The 23,998-nt window shown below is 42.6% G+C and overlaps 1 protein-coding gene across 10 annotated transcripts in view; it reads right to left on the bottom strand.

Moving 5' to 3' along the window:
- Window positions 1–23,998, bottom strand: part of ZMIZ1 (zinc finger MIZ-type containing 1) — a 357,468-nt gene that overhangs the window by 74,258 nt on the left and 259,212 nt on the right. The window contains exons 1-2 of one of the 10 annotated variants that reach the window (XM_037399112.1): window positions 18,863–18,998; window positions 18,269–18,344 (exon numbers count right to left, since the gene is read on the bottom strand). The exons of 7 other annotated variants lie outside the window; for them this stretch is intronic. The gene's annotated coding sequence lies outside the window, so the exon portion shown is untranslated. Of the gene's footprint in view, window positions 1–18,268; window positions 18,511–18,862; window positions 18,999–23,998 lie in introns of those variants that run through there. 2 more of the 10 variants (XM_037399113.1, XM_037399111.1) reach the window with 2 other exon arrangements.

The following is a 23,998-nucleotide window of genomic DNA, read 5'->3' as shown; positions in this document are numbered from 1 at the left end:
AGTGAAACATCTGAGGTGTGCCGAGTCCCAGTTTCAAGAGTTTCTTGTCAGTTAACCTCACTTTAATACTCAGAAACACAAAACTGAACATACGACAGAGGTAAACCCATACAGTTCTTTGAACACGTCAACGAAGACATGCCTGAAATGAAGCTTGTTCATGTAACTCAGCTGCCCTTTTGAAGAGTCTTGGTCAAAGTCCCTGGCAACAGACTATCAAGAAACTCAGTAGTCGTGGGATCTGTAGCAAACAGCATTGTCATCCTCTTGGAAGGGCTTAACAGAAAGACAAACAGAATCAACAGTTCTCAACATCAGAAATGATTAACATGAGAAGAGAATCAATATAATGTCAAAAATTAAAGGTGTTTAACGTGTTCATCCAGTCTCTGGAAAAAGAGTTTGAAAGTCCTATGACAGAATCTGAAGGTGACACATTTCTAGGTTAGAAAAAGACAAGATGAGAAAGAAAAAAAAGAAAGTGTATCGTCAAGTGGATGCCATGCTACATTCTGTTTTGATGGATATGACTATTTGCACCAGTTTAAAACATGAGTGGGTTCTAAACGCATCCAACCTTTCAGGGTAAGGGCATGGCACTGTAAAAAACCTAGATGAAATCATCAATATATGGTAAGAAATTGAAAGATGGGACATAAGAAGGAAATGGCGATAATACTTTAATTATTGCTACTGAAGTCAAAGGCTCAATGTTCAATGGTATATAGAATATAGTTTTGGTTTATCTGCCTTAAAAAGCTAAGCAAATGTTAAAAGATCCAGAGATCAGCAAACATGACTGAAGAAACACAAATGACACCTGAATGTGTAAACAGTAAAAAACTGCATTCTTCATAAAGAGAGGAATATAGAAACATCAAGCTACATGGAAAAGATACACTTGACAGGAAAGGTTTCAAAATTATATTACTAGTATTCAGAAATGAATACACGTTGTCTACTACTGCTAGTTTTCTCCTTCACACAGCTCAGTCACGTTCATGGAAATCCATATTACAAAGCATCTACAAAGCCAGGAACAGAGTGGAAATCAAAATAAAATTAAGCATTTTTATGTACACATGCTCACTGACATTAGAGAACATAAATGACATAAATGGACATTAAACATTAGCTCTTGTTCTTAAAAATATAGCAAGTTTCACACATTTGCCAATTGTGACGTCTAAGATCAAAAGTGGAAGAAAAAAACAAGTCATTCTCTGAAATGTAGGATACTAACTTCAAAAAAGACCCAGCAGTTATTCTTATCTAATGATTCTACTCAATGTTTACCTCCACAATGAAAGCAATGCGTATAAATTTTCTTGTATTAGTTAAAAAGGCAACAGGCTTAGCTCAAAAAAAAATGACAAGCTGAAAAATCAGGATTAGCAAACTAAAGGCCAGAAAATAAGAACTGAATCATACAAGCCTGCTGCCTATACAAAGCACTGGAGCAGTGCATTTTAAATCAATCTGTTCATCCCAGGCAATATGTATATTGGGACAATTATTTGTTTTCCTTTCTCCAATGTTTAGTCACCATAAAAACCATCTACATGAAAACAGCTTGTGCTTTACAGTTCTGATGAAGCTCATAAAAAATTAATAGAATGTGAAGAAGGAAACACGATGATGCATAGAGATTATACGTCCAAAAGACAAGAGGTATGTGCAGGTCTCATTGATAATATGCTTAGCTCATTTTCACATCAGAGGCAGCATTTTAAACCTAAAGGTTGAATTATAAAATGCCTATCAAGAGTCACGAGCTATCACGTCAAAACTAAAATGCACATGAATTGAAGAGAGAGAATTTATTCAATAGTTTCTCTTTCATTTATGGGGAACGGGAGAAACAAAATGAACTCCTCTGGTAAAGTCTTGAGTGTGCTCAGGCGAACAGCAAAATCTACAGAAACTACTGCAAGGATGGGATTTTATCTGCTAGGTAGGATTCCAACTGCTTTTCTGGGGTCAAGGATGCTGACATCACCCTCTCCATCACAAAGCAACCTTTTGGTTTCTGGGCAGATGAAGCACAGACCTTTGCGTCAGGCTTTCAGCCCCGCTTGCACCCCCAGTTCCACACGTGTGTACTTCTTACAGTGGGCCTGAGGACTTGACTGGGCCACTTAACCACTGCAGCTCATCGAGGAGGATGCACAGAGCTTATCCCCGTGCTTCATCCTGGAAAGCCAAGTGGGTTATTAAGCAGACAACCCCGTGGTAAATTCGCTCAAGAGTTTTCTCAGCTCATCTGGGATTTCCCTACCTTCTCCCAGCAAACTTACACACAGTATTGTTCTTGCAAAGTTGTGCTGAATCAGGCCAGTGAAACTATTTTTCTGCCTTCCCAGCAACAGATGCTAAGGTGTGTACTAAATTGCCTTCTGATGTGTTATTTACGATACACTATTTCCTCCTAATACCTTAAGATGAAGTGTAAACACACAAGCAGCAGCACAAATCAGGTTAAAACCAATCATGGAGAATGTAGTATAAACCCATGTTTCTATCATAAATCCTTACCTTATGTTATCAATGTGGGAATCAAATTCTGATAAGCAACTATAAAAAGGCCTTTTTAAGGTGTCTCATTTATCCTCCTTAATCTTAAGACTGCCTCTTCTAAAACACATTATGAGAATACGAAATTATTGTGAGCTATCGCTCATTAATACCAAGGGTTGGGGAGGAAAGAGAACTCAAGCGTGGGTAGCAAATAATGAGAATCCCATTGATGTTTTAGAGCTGTATTTGTTCATAACTAGACGTGGTAAAAGTAGCAGACAAGGATAAGGAAGAAAAAGATCAGATTCATAATAGACACTGCTTTCAAAGATGCTCTTCTCTAAAATCAAAGAACTCCTCCCTGAGAAGGGAAACTACACCTCTCCACTGCATACATGAAGGGGGATGTCCTACCCCTTCCCATTCTTCTGACACACTCCTTGTATCTTCTTGAATAAAGTCTGTGTAATTCAAAAATATATCGCGTAACTGCTTTTGAATTCCTTGCTATAAAGTAGCTGTCTACACGATTACATTTCCAGCTGCTGTTTCACTGTAATTTAATGCTAATTCCTTCATGTTTATATTTGATGCTTTTAATACCATTGTTTTCTAAGGCGTTTCAAGAACGTATTTACCTCAATAAGTCTGTACTGGTGAAATAAAATTAAACAAAACAAAAACAGTTGCAAGAGCCTCTCTGCTGTGGAGACTGACTAGACCGTCTACAAAACTGATCTGCAACACTCCTGAAGCACATTAGTAAGCAATATACAAGCCACTAAGCTCAAAAAGGATCGAATTACAAACACTAATGAGTCATAAGCAGACAGATAGAAACTAAAATTACAAGTTGATTAAAGATACCCTGCCATCGACAGGAACAGTGAAAGGAACTGTACAGAACGTACTAATTCAGTTCTATCATAAACCGGTTAAGACTACTGGCATCAAAATCAATCCTGGAGTCTTGCTCCAAATCATTCCCCTGCTTACACCATTTTGCTACTCACATCTGTCCTAACTGTTATATACCTGTTTATTTAAAGAAAAAGAACATATGGCACTAGAGAAAGTGAGATAGCAAATGCAGCCTAATGGGTACAGCTGTCACGCAGGAAAGTCAGGCAGGTACATTTGCCCATCTGCCTGTGCACACAAACCCACTGCAACACTGGCCAGCCCCTTCCTCGAGCAAGAGAGAAATCCTGAAAACCTGTTCTCAAACTCGAGACAAAATTTTAGTATCACTTCATACTTCAATTCTTCAAGGGTTTTTGCTGAACTTTTCAAAGAAAGTCATAAACACCAACAAAGACAAGCACAAGCTTGTAAAGCAAAAAGCACATCGAACCGATATTGCTATTAGACACTTGATTCTCCCCTCACCTGTACCTAGTATCTTTTTTAACTTAGGGAGTCCTTCCTTACCCTGACTGACATCAGATTCAGGCGTGTTGCCTACCAGGGTTTGTGTACTGTCCTTTTGTTGTTCCTGTGTTCATGGACTTCACCTATCCTGCTTATGTTCTGGGTATTATAGCTGTTTATTCAGCTGTCTTTATTCTGGAATTCTAACAGCACCTTTAGTTACACAGCCCAAAGAGAGCACACAACTTCTTTCCTGCTGACAGACCCAACCCTTCTGCAGAGACAAAAGGCAGACGGTGAGAGAGAGGGTGAGGGTCAGAAAAGATGAGAGAGGAAGGGGGAGGGGGGAAGGGCAGAGAAAGCAAGGGAAGGGGTGGGAGAAGGATGGGAGAGGGAGAGAAGGGGAGGAGAGGAGAGAGAGAAGGGGGGGAGAAGACGAGAGAGAAAAGACAAGATGAGAGAGGGAGAGAAAGAAGGGGCAGAAGACGGGTGGGGGGATGAGCCATAGGGAGACAGGGAAAGATGAGAGACAGAAAAGGAAAGAGGAGGGAGAGAGAGGAAAAGATGAGAGGGAGAAGATGAGAGGTAAGTCAAGAGAGCGGTGGCAGTGGGAGAGGGGGAGAGTGAGGAAAAGGAGGGGAGGAGAAGAGCCAATTCTATAAATTACTTAAAACAAAACAAGTGACTGATCAGTTTTTACTCTAAATTGTTATTTCAAGTAACCAGCACGCAGGCGTGCAGATAAAAACACAATTCATTTTCAAATGGAAAAACGACCTACAGCAAAACACCCAAGTAACCGGCGTTGTGGCTCCTGGCCTACACCTGCGAAGCGGGCAGGAATGGCTCAGAGCTGACACACGCTCCATTCCCCAGCTCCGCACAGGCTCCCCCAGCCAGGACAGCAAACTGGCTCCACCTCAGCACAAAATCCAGCCCCCACCTCGGGTCATGGTGGGCCAGTCACTGGATTATCATTTTATGGGTTGGATTCACTTAACTGTAACATCAACAGTCCATTACTGCTGGATTAACAAGATACTTAAGGAGGCTAAATGTGATATTCCAGACAAGTGATTATCAAATGCTAGGAATAACTATTACACTTCAATTGCAAGAATATGGAGAGAGGTTGTCCCGTGTTATTGTCATCTGATCTAAATACAGGTTTATTTGTCAAAACCTAAAAGAGAAATAAAAAAATAAGTGATCACATTTCTACAGAAGAAAACCAACACTGGAAAAAGATGACCAGCAGCAGTATTTATCTTTGAACAGATCTTCCAAATACAGTTAAAGACCATTTGGCTGGAAAAAATGGACCACATCAATTTTGGTGTAAAAGGCATAACTGCCTTTTAATCCATTTACAAAAAGCTCACAGATGTGGTTTAGACAGGAGTTGCTCAAGTCGCAAATATGCCTTGCTCTGGCAAGTCCCAGTTTATTTCCAAAGGCTAGGTCGCTGCATGGAAGAGCAAAAAAACCCCACAAAACCAACACCACCAGGCAGTCTTGGGAATATATGAAAAGTAGTTTTCATTCCGAGCTAGAACTGAGTATTTTTATACTGAAACAAGGCTAAGCTGCTTGTTCAGGAAATTTATCAAAGGAAAGACAGCTGAGGTTGCTGAAAGAGCAGGAGGGGATGGGATGCATTTCGGTCAACAGTTTTGGGCAACTGCAAATATGGTGAAGAATATGGAAGATGTTGCTGTTAATCAAGTCAAGCCCACTTAAATTGAGTTTGTAATTTCTTTGATATGTCTGTGAAACTGAAATCCAAAATGAAATTCAGGGTGGGAGCAGCCTTTCCAGACTGCAACCTCCAAATTGCATACAGGTCTGCATCAGACTCATCCTAAAAGTGCCTCTCAAGGAGTAAAGCTTTTTTAATGCATTTCCATAATGCTGACAAGACTCTCATGAACCAGCGTGTAACATTTTGGTGTTGTTCAACTGCTTACCGATCTTTAAAAGCCAGCCTTTTTTTTTCCCCTACAGAATTTGTAGACTAGGCAGGTTTACTGTTATTCATGGGCGATCCATGACACAAAGAAAAATGATGCTATGGGGAGAAGGAGTGTTTCAGAGAAAGACATTGAAGAATATCCAGGAGGGAGTCTTTGGAAACAAGTTTGCTAGAACACGCACCTCAACTAACCTCAATGAGCTACCAACAGGTTTTCATACTAACTACAGCGCCTAGCTAAGGACACATCTGAGTTTGAATACACAGTATGAGACAGCAACAGAGCATCACCAGAAGACAGTGCTTAGTGAAAAGGTTGGAAAGTTTGTGTAAGCTCTAAGAGATGTAGCTACTTCCAGGAGTATGTTTCTCGCCTCTTCCATTCCTTGCGACCATTTCAATAGATATTCTGCCAGCACAACCACCCTCAAAAAGTTTTATATACATGCCTATTGCAAATACAGTTTGTATCAGCAAAGAAAAGTGATCTTGCTAGTTTATAGCTTATACTAATTCCTTGAGTGAAACAAGCTGCATCAGCAAAAGGCCATTTTTGCGTTAGAGCTATACCTACCCTGGGCATTTCTGCCTGTATTGAGAGCTGTAAATAAGCACAGTCTTTAACAACATTTCTGTGTTCACAGAAGTTTTACATATAGATCTCATTTCAGGTTACCTCATCCCCACTCTAGAAAACTCCCTATCATTGTAGCTTATTGCCTTTCTTCCAGGTTGCAGAGAAATCACTGAAACGGAGGAACAAACAAGACCCCCAAAGCTGCATGCCTTTCACGTCACGTAAAACTGAAGTTCCAGTGAAGAGTAGGTTAATTTTCAGAGTTCAGAGTACGGAATGGGAAGCACACACAGCTCTGTGGGAAAATGTGAAGGGGTGGTACAAGGCAGGCAGAAGTCACCAATCTGATGGCTACTTTATAGCAGCCAAAGTTTAATGTAAATTTAAAATGTTAGTAATACCATATTTACCAAAAAACTGTTGGTTTGGAAAACTTTTCTTCCCCTTTCTCTTTTCCCTGCTTACTTGGAGTACTGTCAAACACAGTACAAACCAGAACACAGGTCTACTCTATTTCCTACACAGGAAGAGCTATCTTCCAGCTTTTAAGAGAGAAATCACCATCACTGGAGGAAAACTGATTATGGATTATTTTGCTGCTGAAGTCAATACTGGTATATGTAGATATTAGTACTCACGCAGTATGTAACACAATCTTCAATCTCTAGTGTTGGAATGGAAAAGGGGAGTTAAGGACAGGCCAGAAATACCTTAATCACCAATGAAATCTGCAGCAGAAGCTTCTGGAGACAGCCACTTAGATTTATTTTATTATTTTTTTTTACCTGCCCTGGGGTCCTTGATTCGTGCAAAACTGATCTCAAAACAGATTAGGCAAACATATGGGAAAAGTCAACTATAGACTGCAGTTTTGGATGGTGACAATTGGCAAAAATTTTTAACAATGCCTTAGTCTGCTAGCAATCTAAAGAAGACTTTGAAAAATTTGCCAAATAGGAGTGAAACCATACAACAGCTTGTAATGGCATCAATTAGAAGGATGGCTTATGGGGATTCCACTGATAGAAAACCAAGAGCCACAGTAAGGTTTCAGTTTAAGGTAACAAGTGCTATTTGCAGTGAGATTTTTGAAAAATTACCAGCTGTTTGACATGCTTTGTGAAGATCAACAAATACACAGACATTTCCATGTAAAGACAATGAATAATAAACACTACTTTCACACTAAGACGTTAACTTACATATTGTAGTCAGACATTTTGACAGTCAGGGTACTGTACAAATGCAGGCACAGAAGCGAAAAGTGAGGCAATGTTAGGGGAAAGATTATATTAAAGACATATAAAACACAGAGTTCTAAATAGGCAGAAGTGAGCTGCGGAGGGAACACTCAGACTACTACTCAGGACTCCACTAAAACAAGAAACGTTTAACTCGCATACAGGATTATTTTATGATGAGGCTCTGCCTCGTTCAAGTAAATTCCCTCATTTCAATCTTGTTCGGGTCACCCTGACACCTTTTTTAATTTGTACATCTTTAAAGTCATTAAATGGCTGGAAAACCAAACGCGTATTTCAAGTGAAGAATCTGTTACCCAGTATCTTGGATGACTTGGGCAAACTCTGAGTGTTCATATGGACTAGGCACGTATCTGGCTACAGGAGATACTGAAAATTGAAAAGTAGGAAGCTCACAGTGAACATACTGGTGACAGAAACCATCACAACTGGGAACCAGCAATGAGGATTAAATAACCTAAGCATTGTCAGAGGTCCCATTTCCCAGGAATCCGCATCAGCTTTGCTTAACTTGACACTAGAAGAACACAGCAGAGAATCAGGACCAATGAATCTGTCCGCTGCGGGAAGCTGCTTGCCTCATCACCTAAACCGCTTTTTCCTTGCTGTTCAATAAAAACCTACTAAACAGTAGTTATCCGAGGTCTTTGTGATCCAGCTAAATAAACAACAGTGAGTACTGGAAGGAGACATTCATTGCTCCCCATTTTTTCCAAGCTGCTATCGTGTCTTTGCCACACAAGTAGAAATAGCAACAGTTCAGGTACTTCCTCTTAAGACAGCGAGGCAACCTTTAAAATGCCCATTTCCCAGGAGCCAGAAAGAATCCCAGTTTGTCACCAACAGGCTTCCGCTGCCTGGGAGGGGTCCTCTCCTCTCTGTCCACTACACAATTTATTCTAATCTACTTTGAACCCTTCCAAAATGCTGCGGCCAATTTTACTCAAGAAGAAAACTGTCAATGACATGCCTGATGAGCACAGAGAACAGTGTAATGCTTGTCTTATTACCACAAGCTCATCATTTTTGCACTGCTAGCAACAGCTGATGCACTAGACTGTGATGAAGTAAAAATATTAGCTGCCAATACACTCAAGCTCTTGGATCAGAAGGGACAGCCCATCTCATGGTACTCTCGAGGGCTGCCTGACGACTGATTTCATTCCTACCTCCCCATCTCTTCTTGCTTAGTGCAGTGGGGGCCCTGGGACATTGTTGAGATTTGTTCGCCAAAGAAAAGAGAAGTGCACCTGTCACTGTAGCAGGGTCAGGATATAGGAGCATTCCAGCTCAGGATTTAATACTGAGTGCAATTGCTCTAAAAAATTTATCAGGAGTTACTTTCTCGAAAGGATGGGTATTTGTCTATTTGACCTTCTTGCTCAGAGGCCAATTTGCTCCAGTGTCTATTCCAACTAATGTCACTTCAGACAACCCCAACTTTTTTTTTTTTTTAGGTAATACTATTGATGCCTACACACAGTTTAGTAGCGGGGACCGTACTTTGTTTACCTTTCTTGATTGTGCTATATGAGGACAATGGACATACGAAAAAAGATCTGTAACAGCAGGTCTTTTCCTTGGAAATGAAATGGATGCGGTGCTTTTCCTTCTATCACTTATGCATAAGGTCTCAAGACCTATTTTCAAACAGCAGCATTTTATTAGCTTTATTCTTTTTCCTCACCTTGCATGACCCTGCTGGTGATAAGAAACTGAGTCAGCACGACACTACTTCAGAAGCCAAAGTTGGCTCATACTTTAACTAAAAAATCCAGTATTAACACCTTGCAATAATTTGAAGCCAAGAGCTCAGATGCAATGACTTCACAAAGACAAGAAGCTGCTCCGAAGTGGGACTCAGGAACCACGCTCAGGTAAGGTGGCTTCCCCAAACTCAGCTACAGGCTGTGCGCGACATGGTCAAATCCCCTCCTCTACAGCACGTTTCAATTTCTATTGGATATGACACACGTAATATCTCTCAGTTCAAAAACATTACAGAATCCCTCACGGTGTTAATGACCACCAAGTACTGTGTTAGAATCATGGGGAGACCACCAAGGTGCTACAAAACTACTTTCAGCATCTCCACAGGTAACTGAAAGCTAACTAGCAAAAGGTAAACCATCTTGCACCTCCAGTATTATTCTCCACTCAAGATAAAGCACAGAGGTGGCAAATATCAGTAACTGTGCAGTGTTACTGTCATTCCCACAGTCACTCTGCAGAGGACATTTGTTTCCAGAGGTGTCGGCTCAGCACCTTCTGTGAGCACTACGTTGAGTCCAGCCCCCCAAGCAAGCCTGACATTCCCTCCTGGCTTGTGTCAGCCCTCAGCACAGTGACCAACTAATGCACATTGAAGTGTCCTTCCTCCCCTACCTGAGGGAACAAATTCCTACTGAAATATCTGCAGAGCTTAATCTATAAGCGCAAGAAAGAGAAAAGGCAAAAAAAGACATCTGAGAGAGAACTGAGGAGGCTCCTCGATGATGCCAAAAACCAAACTCTCCCCTCCCCCCAGTTTTACAAGTATTAATGGGAAGTAAAAACAAAACAAGCAAGAAAAAACACTTCAACCAGGTCAAATGTGTGTTCAAGTGGAGGTAAGAAACCACTTAAAGCTCTCACAGGATTATAAGACCTTTTGACAGGTCTGATAATTTTAAAGGCCTAATTCCATTACAGTATCTGGCAGCCTGCGAGGGCACATTTTACTAACCACAGGCCACCAGGTCATGACAGATGTTGACAGAAAACATTAAAGGTTAAGTAGATGTAAGACCATAAAACATTTCAAGCTGTACAGTGACAACGATGTTAAGTAGCAACCATGGTGCTGTTTGAGAGGAGAAAAAATTTGTTGGGTCTTTCCACCAGCTGCAGGCCCAGGGAGCCGCAGCACAACCAGGTGGCCAGGATGGCCAGCACCAGCCATGCTCACCTGACAGGGCAATCCTCTTTGCTGTATCAAAGCCCAAATTTCAAACGTTACTTAAAATTCATAAAGTGCAAGATCGGACTAATTACGGTTAAGAAAACATACCCATAACAACAGATTTCACTAGTGCGCTTCAGCCGGGAAGCAGGGGCAGCTGCTCTGCCGCAGCAGCAAGGCAGGAGACCTCCCGGCACTGAGGTCTGGCCATCACCTCTCTCTAGCACTACAGCAGTCGGCCTTTGAACAGCAGCGCTCTGATCCTCACCCTGCCGCGGATCTAAGGCAACAGTTAAAACAATTTAGCAAGACACAGTAATTTTGCCTTGAATTCCCCGCAAAACTTATTCAAGAGATGTAATCACTGCGGGTGGCAACGCACACTTTAAACCCGCCTGAGAGTATTTCTGTAACACATTTACGTGGCTGGAACTCTGACACGTCATTCTGATCGCTCATTCCTTCAAGGTGTCTAGATACGATGACAACGGCCATAATCACAGAGTTAATCTTATTCCAGTCATTAAATATAAAACCTAGTATTTCACATTCCAAACTATTTAACAGAAAGGAAGGCATCACACAAATAACTGCCTCTCTGTGTGGAAGAGGCTTGAAAGCTGCTCTGCATACTCTCTTCTGTAAGTCACTATGAGAATATTCACAAAGAAATCTCTGGTTTTTTCTTTTCTTTTTTAAAAAGAGCTCCACTGAGTGACATCTATCTGGATAATAAATCACCAACACCACAAACAATTAAATTAAAAGCTGTTCAATATGTAACAGGGAGGGAGATGACTACTGACCAAATCTGACATACAAATAGCTTGCTAATTTGTCAGCAAGCCAAAATAAATGGAATGGGCTGGCTACAGGTGCAGGTAAATGCCTCAGAAATAGACATCAATAAATCATTTAGCTCCGTCTAACATTTTAGATTACAGTCATTTAACAAGAAGGACACTTTTGCCTTTGCCAACGTGATTCGTGAGTGCTTCAAGCGAGCCATTTTAAGTCAACGCTTAAGATGGGACTTTAAAACTTCCTTTTTCAGATCTCTTATAACCTACTCTGAACTTAGCAGAAATTATAAACTGTAACTTCTGTTCTGTTTATTGCAAAATACATAATCCAAGATTATACGGTATTACACACTAATGATCAATGAACTCTCCAAGTCCAAAACTCTCTCTGTGAGAAAACAAATGCCTGCCCCTAGTATTTTTTGTAGATTCAGAGATAAGGCAGCAGTTTGCTCAATGTCAGGCCACCCAGAAAGCCATCATCCTAGTCTTACTACATGTAAAAGCATCTATATGGTGGAAGGGTGAAACCAGTGCACCATTGTGTATTGAACGTGTTCCTTACAAGTATAATCACTTGGTCTTCATAATTCTCCATCTCAAAAATTTCTTCAAAAAGCTAGCCACTGGCTATCTCCTCTTTCTGCTTAAACACCATCTGCTGGGCCATTTTTCAAAGAAAATTACATAAGGAGCCACAAATAATAACAGACACAAGCTTAATTGCATGTTCAAAAGAAGGTCATCCTCATATTAAAACCAGAAACACAAATACACAAGGACCATCTATGCTTCTATTTTTCAAAGGCCTTAAAAGCGTATTTGGAAGCCATAAACTCATTTAGTAAAAAGGTTAAAAATCTCTGGTTTCTAATGGACTAAGGCCATATTAAAGTTTACATGAACGTTTCTGGTTTTAACTTGATTTTAATGCAACTTGTGTCTTATGAAGCTTATTACTTGACAGCCACAATTTAGATAGTCACTTTAAGGACTTTCCAGGTTAATCAGCCGATTAAGGAATTTCAGTATTTCCACCTGGAGGAATAGTTAGAAAACACACATAGTCATTAAGAAAGCTGACTGGAACAGGACAATTTATCAGTGCTTGTCTATGTGCAAGACAACGACCTGGTTTAGATGTTACCTCCAGCCTAACCTCCCAGTTGCCCTACTGCTAGAAAAACAGTAGGGAGGCATATGTACCTTTTTTAAAGTACGTAGGAACATAAAGGACTGGTGCTTACTTCCAAAAATATGTCAATTTATTACACCTAGGATAGGAAGAGCTTCTACACACAAGCAAACATGACAGCCAGGCACACTGCCAAACACGTATTATAAATCAGAGCTTACAGCCAAATCTGGACAGAACCCCAGTTATAGTGTCAAAGTTCACTAAGATATTACCAAACTTATCAAAAAACACAAAGGGTGCGACACAACCCTGTGGGGAGTGTCTGTCTGAGCGGGAAGGCTGGAGTTAAAACTATTGACGGCAACAAAACGAGAACGTTGAGAAGTATCCATAGTAGACCCCATTAACAGAACCAGGGAGACCTACAAGCTGCTCACGGCAGTCAAGTAACAGCCTGTGATCAATAGAAGCAAATACTGCTGGCAGATCAAGCAGGATCAAGACTACATAAGCCACTGCAATCTGTATGAATAAGTAAATCATGACAGGCTCCTCTGAAAGCCATGGTGTTAGGCCAATGCTTGAAAAACTCAACTTTCTTAAAACAGTTGGATAGTGTCAGTAGATAAGACACCAAAAGTACTGTTAACACCGTTCTTTGAAGTCAGGCTACAATATGGATAAGTAAGTGGCAAAAAAAAATGACACGGTGTTTTTTTCTTTTCCTGCTACTCACTAATGCAGAAATAAGGCTCTTGGTAAAATGTTAGATGTGTTAAAATCACTAAAACAAAGAACAGGCCAGTAAAGCTGCTTAGCAGAGCTAACTGCATACTGAAGAGACTCATATGACAATCTCCTGTTAGTCTGTTACCGTCTTGGGCTTGAGTAAGAAAAGATACCCAAGAATAAGGAGTGAGGGTTTTTTTTAATAAGCATCCCAGGTTGCCCTAGTTCTGCTTCTGCTGAAGCCCTACTCACTTCTTTTGTAACTACGTTAGATCAGAATGGTTTCGAATAGCCAGTACAAATAGTTTTAACAATAAGCACGCCTAAGAAGGAACCCATCCAAGTACTATAACATTATAATCAAATAGCATTCTAATGAGCTCAGATTTACCAACAACCGTGGGGTTTCATCTGCTCCCAGGATTGTCAACACAGAGTTGACAACAGGAGTCCAGCTTTCCTACCTCCTGATTTTAAGGGTTTTAAGAGATGTAAGGGGCACTGAGGAGGTAAAAAGAACACCAACTACTAACAAGAAAATTCAGGTAGAGGATTAGAAGCTGATAAACAAATCCTAAAGGTTATTCATCAAGTTGGTGAGAGCTGTACTTCAGTTACAACAAACAACAGGAGTCAGGAGCTTAACCGGGTGTCTTGAACATTTTGGTACTAATACAGAGAACTGAGAACAAAATTAACCTTTTTTTTTTTTTTTTTCTAGGATAGGTAAAATTGTCATTGGTCACACTAGATTACTGTCAACAGAATGAGCCCCCACAAGCTAGGAATCAGGATTAGTAACACACTCCAGAGAATGCCAGACATTTGAGAATGATCCAGGTCAAGAAACGGAGAAATGTACAGTATTTATTATAGGTAGGCTGAGTGGCAGCCTTAAACACTGCTGAAGTAATTATTGTCCCAGTGTCACTCATCTTATTTTATAACTATCCCTCGTCTTGATTTTTAAGAAGAAAATTCTTCAGGGAACTTTCAATTAAAAACGGGGGAAATAACCCGTCTGTGTTCTTTCTGGGCTACTTTAGTCTCCTGACTGAATCCTCGGTGAAAGAGCATATGTACGTGCCAGACTGGCTGGCTGCTTTCTCATTGATGACAAACGGATACACACTCTTCACCATGCCCTAAAAGCTATTACTGCTTTGCTTTATTGTGCATTGGTGTACCTCTGATAATTATTGCAACATCCATTTCAGGTGAAGGCTAGCTCATCCTTTTACATTTTGGGTTAAAAGGTTTTGTTCAGTAACTTCAAATTGTGCCGACACTGAACGAGTCGATTTTCAGTTACTTCTTGAACAATTGCTCTATATACCTAAACAACCTTTTGCTAAAGCCATTTCAGAAGCAGGTATACCTGGTGGTATTTTTGTCCCTACCCTGCCATCAGAAGGGTCAAGCGCTATTGATGTATTTTTTCCAGAGTGTTAACTTTTAGCTATTTTTGTAAGGATGTGTTTGTTTTGGTCACTCCAAAGAAACGATCAGTAACTCCACACTACAGTGAAACAGACACCACATCCAGTATTTTTTCATGGAACATTCTTGTTTCATCTGGAAAGGCAGTACAGGGAAAACCACCAAAGCAAACTCTAGGAAATTTAAATGACCCCACTGCCTGTCCTCTGATACAACAATATTTTTAACCCCCCCAGGGCATGGCTATGCTGCACTGTATGCTGTACCCTGCAAGGTATTGCAGGTAGCACACCATCCGCTCGGCCTGCACAACTACCCACACGGCCCAGCTAGGCTTATGATGCTCAGATCAGATCACCCAGCTCCAGTTCGGATAGCTCTGAACTCCAATGCAGCAATAGTTGAGCAGCACGGGGAGGAAGCCACTTTTACCCACTTTGTTTGTTTAGTTGGGTTTTTTTTCTTGAGCAAAAAAGCCTTGCTGTCCAGCTGCTTACAAGCAGTTTCATGGCGGTCTCTTAACAGCAGCTTCTTCTGCTTGTTCCACTCAAAACAGAGCAAAGTTCCACTTGCAAGAGCAGCCTCAGAGGAAGGTATTTCCTGTGGCAGTCTCTGTGCTCAAACTGAGAGGAACAAAACCAGAGACCATCATGAAGATCTCTGGAATGTCATTTTAGCAATGTTCCACACGGTAAGGTTTGGGTTTTATTTACACTCCCCCAGTTAGCTCCTTCCCTATTAGCTGTTTTACTTTTTAATATAATGTTCTGTCTTTTCTTGTGAGAGAAAAAAATTACAATTGTAAAATCCCATAGAGTGACAGTTTCCTGCTGGCTGCACTCTAGTAAGATTTTTCGTTGCTGATGATCAGTAACATCCCTTTTGCTGGTGTCCTGGTCACGAGAAAGCAGCCTTGCATTGTCACAGCCCCAGTGACAACTGAGGATAACATGGGAACTTCTGTGTCCTCAGCTTACCTTGTGACACAGCAAAACACTATTCTCTTGTCTTAGTTACGCATCGTGTAACTGGGTGGGGGGGTGGGGGGGTTAGGGGACTGGATTCAAGGACTCTTAATCTAATTGCTATACTAACCTTTACAACAACAGAAGGCCTGTTTTGCCAGAACATTCTGTTTAAATGATCTCACTGTAATTAATACAGTACCTGTTACTACAACAACAAACTGTTCATTAATTGAGCCCAAAGTATCCTGTATTATTCTCTCATTATTAGTTTGCATGCTGCTCTTCTTCACTTTGTAACCAGCAGCTGTCCCCTGTGTGCTACACGGGGACAAGCTTTCTTGGGTGTTCCTGCAGTGTCCAGCTTAAGGGTTCCAGGACTAAATGCTACTTTTAGCACCAGTAATGCCAGTAAGAACACATGTGTTTTGCTAAAGTATGAACATGGCAGCATTCCTGCCAGGACCACTGAGACACAGACTCGCACAGGTTTGACATACGTGCCCATTCCACTTCAAGCTACGCAAGATGAAAGGTTTAAGACTACGTTTAAACCTCTTATGATCAATTTTCAATGACACTGTACCTTGCACGTTCAAATGACTTCTTTACTAAGTGGAATTTCACTGCATTTGCAGACATATTTCCCAAGAGTTCTTCTGATGGTTCCTCCAGAAAGGGATGAAAGTGGGATGGGTGGGAATCAAATTAATGTTAAGTATTTTTTTAAATCACAACTTTAATCATAATTTCAAAACTGAGTCTTTGGTAACACTCTTCTGTTGGCTTAAACTCAAACCGAAGCGTGACTGACTGAGTTCTTCTCAAGTAATTTTACATGAACCCAAACTTTTGTTTGCAAGTTCTACTGCATTTAAGCTGCCATCTTGATTTAAGTGCTAAGCAAAAAAGAGGAACAAAATTCTACTAAGCAGATCAGTGACAGCACGGAGGAAACATGCTTTTGTTCAGCTAAGAAGAGCTTCTACTTTTATGCATGGCTAGCTGCTGGTAATTACTGTCCTCACCATTATAAATGCAATGAAGTCCTAACCTGAAGAAAAACTGAAGGAAATATTAGGTAACAAGCTAATTTCAGTTCTATCTTAATTTGATGTACTTCCATTTCCAAGTAGTGTTCCAGCCATGCTAATTGTTTCTCTTAGGTCATCCCAGCTTAACGATCTGGTTAGCCTTGCCTGACTTGAGACATGACTACTTGAAAGAAACTGCCTCCCCATTAACTTTTCTGTTCACAATCTACAGATTTGCAGAACAGACATAATTTTCTGTAGTTTCATGAGCCAAGATAAGTTGTTGTCATCCATGGGGGTTCAAATTGGCCAGACAGAGAGCATTTATTTCATCCAGAGCTGACAGATACAAGGGGGTTTTCAGCCAGATCTTATCGTGGGCTCACCTGAAGTCAGAAGAAGTACGTATGACCGAAGTCAACATTTGTTTTGACAGTGACTTCATTGGCCACAGGATCACTGACACTACTGCAGGCAAAGCTTATTTCACCTTATGCAGTGATATGATTGATCAAAGAGCTGCTATCTACAATAGCAAGTCTTTTCCCCTAGCAGACCATGCTGTCAATGTCTGAGTTGCAAACACTGAAGCTGTATAATTCCTTGCGTTTTGTTTTTTGTTGTGCACTAATATATATGCCATTTTATTCAGTTTCAACTTATTATTTGCTTTAATGCAAGTAACTAAACCAAGAAAGAAACCAACATCCTGAATCCCAGTCTGGCAGCACTAGTTTGAAACTTTCTTAAAACTCCATAAATTACATGCAAATTAAATAATCTGTGAATTAAAAACCTACATTTTTTACACAGGCAAAGAGATAAGCAAGCCACTTGTTACTACTCAACACCAGGGGCAAAAAACTTGTCAACTTGAATACCCGAGACTGCCATTGACACAAACGCCTCTTTGGGACCTTCTTGGAAACCACTTGCCACAGATGTGAGTTCTGCATGGCACGGGCTTTATAAAGACAGCTAAAATGAAATGGTGGCAGCAGTATCATCATTGCTGTTCGCAAAACAGCTTGTCACGTTTTGACAGTGCGAGCCAGGCTGAAGTTGGAGAAAACACCACCGACAACTGCCTTTTGGCTTTACGATTGCAGATACAATGAGCAAAGCTGCTTGTAAAATTTAAACGGTTCGCCCCCTAAATTAAAAATACGGGAACGTCCAGCTAAATCAGCCAGCCGCGCACCTCCTTCCTGCATCCCTAAACGCCTCCAGGAGCAAGCAGAAGGAAGGGTGGCTGTAGGCGAGCCCGTCCCAGTTTCCCGGTGGCGCCTGCCTGCCTGCCATCCCCTCTGACAACATGCAGCAGTGCCTTACCCACAATGCACCCTCGCTGGCACACACACGCACACACACACGCGCACACACACACACACACACACGCACACACACATGCTCCCAGGCAGGCTGAGCGCTAACACACACACGCGCGCGCGCACACACACACACGCGCGCCCCCACTTCCACACGGCCGGCCCCTCTCCCCCCAAAGCAACCAACTTACCCACAAGTTCTCTGTCATTCAGAAAGCCTACAGTCTTCCTCTGCTCCCCCTCCTCTGCTCGCCTGCCTCTCTCCTGCTGCAGAAAAAGGCCACATATGTCTGCAAACACTTCTAGGCAGAAAGCAGCCAGTGCAGAACAAAGGCAGCCGGGGTTGCCTTCATCTCAGCACAAGGCAGCCAGTAGCTATTTTCAAGCTTGTTCGCTCTCCCCCCTCTGAGGGCACCCTGCTCTGTTTCTCCCTCTCTCTCTCCTCTTTGCCTGTCCAGCTACTGCACAACACACATCAATTATTCATTGCTTGTCTCCCGGTTTCCAGGCAAAACCAATCACAGATGGAGTCTTGCTAATGGGCTCATGCCGTACTTGCCAACAGGCTATTTGTGCTCAAGCTACAACCCTCTAGAGACAATAAAGAGAATCAGGTTAAGCTTTAAAACTTCACACGTACGCGAACAGACCTAAAACGGCAATATACATGTAAGCATCCCTATGACATTGCTTAGGAGTACGTCTTCAGCATACAGCATGGCAGAAGGCTGCTTTAAATCTTCTGAAAGGGTTTTAAGAAAATCAAACACTCAGAAAAATCTCACCTCAGCTGCATGTTACTGATATTGATGGTTTTCTTTTCTGTCTCTAGTGATCCATCTCTTGCTTTCCCATTACACCTCTCCCTCCTGCTCTCATACCCATGCACGCACACGCACGCACACACACACACACACGCAGCCACAGCCACTTTGCCAGAAGGAAGAGAGAGAGAGAGAAAGAGGGGGGGGGGGGGGAAGGGGAGGGGGGGGGGGGGGGAAGAAAAAAAAAAAAAAAAAACACCACCCAGGCAGCTCACATTTCAAACTTGCAAGGAGGGGTGGTGCTTAAAACGCTAGGACAAAGCCTCCGTCTCTGGCACCCAGCCAAAATACTAAAATAAATCCCCTCGATCAATTAATTGGAAGCAACACTTGTTCGAGTCCGCGTAACAAACCACTAAGGGCACTGGGGCCACAAAGTCTTTAGATTTGGGAAACCTCATCCACTTGTTTCCCCCCTACCCAGTTTGCTGAATGCTGTTGACTAAATCCATCAAACTAGTCATGCTAATTAGCGTCCAGAGCAGCCCCGGCGGCGGAGCAGCGCCCGGGTCGGGCGGCCCCCGCGGCCGGGAGTTTCCTTCCGGACCGGCCGCCGCCCCGCGCCGCGGCTGCAGATACCGGCGGGCCCGGGGGGCAGCCCGGGGGGGGGTCGGCCCGCCAGCCGAGGGCAGCGGCGCCGGGGGGGGGGCACGGCGGCGGCCAGCGCGGTGCCCCGGCTGGCGGAGCGACAGGCGCCAGCGCTGCCCAGGGGAAACTGAGGCACGCAGGCGGCGGGCGGGGGTGCTGCCGGCTAGAATCGCCGCCACCAGCGGGGCAGCCTTGCGTGGGCTGTTTGCTTGGGGGGGCGGGGGGGGGGGCGGCTTCAAGTTATTTATTTATTTATTGCTCTGAGGGTTCAGTGCTCCACCCCCACCGGCCGCCCGCTGCTCCTGGCGGCGCGGCCCCTTCCCACGCCGCTCCCAGCTCCGCGCTGCCCACCCGGAAGACTTTTTAACACAAGTTTCACGTATCGAACTGTGGCACGACGCAGCCTCGAGCGGCCAGAGTTTCAATTGACAGTGTCAAAGAAGAAAAAAAAAAAAACAAAAAAAAAAAACCAACAAACCAAACCAACCAGGCAGCTCATGTGACAAGCTCTCTGGTCGCTCTCCGAGGGAAAACTGGCCGTTTCAGTTGTGGCCGGCGAGCACCGGCCTCTTCCTGCCAGGCTCCTGCGGTGCCGAGCCGCTTCCTTCCCCGGCGCAACCTGCGCAAAGGCACCGCCACCTCTTAAAGCGCTCCCGGCCCTGCTGCAGGGAAGCCAGCAGCGGCCAACCGAGCGAAAGAGAAACAGCAAAAAATAGGAAGACTTCATCAAAAATATCCTGGCTCTCCGGCAAAAATTCCTTTCGGCGAACGGAACGGCCTCAGCTTTCCTTGCCGTGCTTACAGTCACTTACCCGTGCTTTGTAAAACCTTAGCGCGCAGAAAGTCTGCGACATGACAGATCGGAGCAGCAAACTATCACAGATATCAAAGAGAAGCTCTTCTCTGAAAAATGATTCCACAAAAAAGCATTGTCAGATTTCATGTCCTCTTCCCCCTCCCCCCGCCCCGGAATCCGCTTCAAACAAGTAAAAGGTACGTGTGGCTCTTCGCCCAACTTCCACTGCTGACACAGGAGCTCAAGGTCAGCCTGTCAGACGGGGTTATTGCTTCCCCTCAGCCACCAGACTGAGCAGTACTGTGAACCAAACCCTCAATTCTGCAATCTCAGAGCTGCACAAGCCCAACCGAAGGAACACTTCTTAATGACATGGCTGCTACAGGTGGTACAAAACACAGCACCGGTCCGCTATCCACAGCGGACAGACCGTTATGGCGCAGGCAAACCTCCAGCGAGGTCCACAGAGATCCAGGAGGACCCACGGGGCTGCTGGAACAAGCTCTTACACAAAATGTAGTTTCCATTGGAGTTGATCAAATTTTAGAGTCAGTCACACAAAAGGAAAGGAGAGAACCTCATACCACTGGTTTTTTATTGCCTTTCAGAGTGGACAGATGCTTTAAGGAGCTGTAAAGTATACAGCTAGGCTGGCACAATAGATAATAGCAAGCATGAATTTTAGAGATCTGGCAAAGCAAGAGAAGTACGTCAATAATCCCAAACCAAGGACCAAAATCCCTGCTAACGTAACTGCACTGAGTTCAGACTTGGAGGATGCGAACAAAATTTGTAATTGACAATAACACAGACATGGAACATGCATTTTTGTGCTCTTTTCAAATTTTACTGTATCTCCAACATTTTCACATGGTTTGTAAACTATCACAGTCTCATTTCGTATTTCCAAAAAACACACAAATCAACGACGACAAGAAGGTATCAGGCAGTTGCAAGGTCCCAAATATCGAGACTGGCTCCTTCCTCATACAAGCCTCAATGAAATCTTACTTTCTGAGGGGAAAAAATACTTTTACTATTTCTGTATAGAAAACCCATACTCCCCAGTAACCTATTTTTTTCTCTCTAACTACCATCATAAGTAAGAGGATTGCCTTTTCCCCCCCTCTGCAATTAAATGTTCTTTCTCGTGTAACAGTGTAAGTTTCTCTTTTAAGCTGCCTGTCTTTTCAGCGGAAGTGGTTTAGAGTAGACAAATCACTTATCTAAAAATTATGTACTTACTTCTCCTTTGACAAATCTTCAGCAGGTTTCTAATCCCACCCTGCCACTTGAAATATCACTTTCTGTGATGACATTTGAGTCACAGTTGTCAGAAGCATCAGGCTCTGTAGTTAAATGGATTAAATCACACTTCATAGCATGCAGTATTTTGAAGAAGGAGTGGTTTATCATTTGTAAAAATTAATCATAACAGTTTTTTCTCTAGGGCAAATTCCCAATCATTTTTAAAGATTACTATGTTTAAGCCCCACTGACAGCAGTATGTCAAATTACATCACAGGGAAGGTTATCTCAGGCAGTGATAACAAGCCTCACCGAAGACATCTACTACTGGGACCGTACTGGGAAGCACCTTCTAAATGCAGGGGTGGGAGAGCAGACTCCTTGGCTCTGCTGCGGGTCTGGTGGTGTGCCTGGCCGCTCACATCCTGAGCGGCTGCTCTCCCATGGGGCCAGCGAGATGCTCAGCCCCACAGGGGAGGGGAGACAGGGGGTCGGGGCATCGTTCAGTCCTACCAGGGAGAAAGATGTTTATTTGGGCCACCTCTAGCCGATTAAGGAGAAGAGTTGGAAGATTTTTTCAAAGATGTTCCATTTACCTCAAAACAAGAGGCAGCGTTTGGCCATTTAATGTATGTTGTCAGTGCCAAGCAATATTACTGATCAGAATCCTCCCAAATCTCAATCCTGTCAGTCACCACTTGGCACAAACAAATCACCAGCAGCACATCCATAAGGCACTTGCTCTTTGCTCTCCATGCCAAGATGCTTCTCTCTGGAGAAGCATATTTTTAAGAAGTCAGAAGTCCATCTTTAAGTCATGCTGGTGCAACAGATTTTTATGGTGAACAAGATAATCATGTGGATAGATTTGTATGTTCAGGTGCCTTTGCTCAACATAAATAGCATGATGCTTATCTTCAACTAGCTCAAGCGAGGTAGCCTTTGGGTGCAATCCTCACTTCTCTCCCTCCTTGCCCCTCTTTGGTGATACTGCAAAAAATGAACCAAATACATGAACACCTGTGATAAAGACGCAGACCAACAAGAGGAAAAGAAGGAAAGGCTGCAGAGGGGTGGAGATCAAATCTCCCGCTTGGATGCTTCAGTATCAAGTAGACTGCACAAGGAGGACATCATCATGTTTTACCGTAACTTCATTATGACAGGTGTGCAGAGGAAAAAGCAGGAAAGTTATTTAGAGAAAGAAAACATAAAGGGTAAGGAAATTCTCTTCAAGTAGCTGTAATACCAGTTATTGGCCACTGAGTCATAATATAACCCTTTAGCAATGCAAATTTTCTATGACCAAAGATTTAAAGGTTTATCTTGGGGACCAATCTTTATTCATCAGAGTCTTGCCGCACTGCTGAACACAGCAGGGTAGCTCCTTACAACACTTGTGTAGAGCAGGTTATTTGCCCAAGAATTAGTTCCCTGGATATGTATATATTTTACTATTGATTCAAGGGATTCAAAAAAACTCTTTAGAAGGCTTACAATTACATAGTTGAAATACATAGAATACATGGATCAGTGGCCTTGTGGATTTTCCCTAATGTTTCACAGTAGGTTGAGTCAGTTGAAGCTGTTAGAAATCACAGGGCTGCATCCCAGTCAGAAACCAACCATGTACTTGGGGAAAAAAAAAGAAAAAAAAAAAGAAAAAAAAAAAAAAGAAAAATCCTTTGACTCTGCGTCAAGTGTCTTTCATGCATAACCCATTTTTCCAGACTCAAACCAACCCCATCCAGAGAGAGGCGTGAGAGGAAAACCCAGTGTAAAAAGCAAAGTAAAAAAGACTTTTTAACGTGGTTTAGTCCTGTCTTGTTTAAGGCAAAGATTACTACATTGCAGAGATTACTTGTGGCTAAAGTACTTACCCCTTGGTCCCCCCTTCTTTGTCAAGCTTTATAACAAAGGTAGGAAAGTTGCAAAATAGGACAACACAGCATTTCATTTCTCCTGCTGCTGCCCAAGACCACTGCTTGCTTGCACCCCTGGCAGCTACACGTTTTGACAGACCCTCTGATCTGAACTACGCACCTGGAAACAGCAAGTGCTGTTGGTTTGGGTGCACACAACAATTGGACCAAAACTCTCAAAACCTTCTGAAAGAGACTTATACCCTATTTAACTTTCAAGACCACAGAAATGCTCGTGTTCTTGTTGGCCCATTATGAAAAATTGTTCCTTCGAACCTATGCAGAGGCTCTGGATAGAGCTGTAGGCACTGCGATGAAAAACACCTCTGTCAATTGCCACAATCTTTGGAAAAGGAGATCTACCTTAAATCCGTCTTATAAGATGCAATGTTGCAATTTTCTAATTTCTATTTCCTTCCTTCCTTCTTTTGATTAAATGTCTTTACCATGCGCAGGAAAACAAAAAGTTCTATAAAATTACAATGAAATATGGGGGAGAGCCCCCCCCCCCTCCCCAGAATTACAGACTGAAGCCACATTCAT

Source organism: Falco rusticolus, chromosome 9 (assembly GCF_015220075.1).
Source record: "Falco rusticolus isolate bFalRus1 chromosome 9, bFalRus1.pri, whole genome shotgun sequence".
NCBI classification, from domain to species: Eukaryota; Metazoa; Chordata; class Aves; order Falconiformes; family Falconidae; genus Falco; species Falco rusticolus.
Note: the sequence above shows the minus strand (reverse complement) of the source record. Positions and strands in the feature narration are given on the sequence as shown.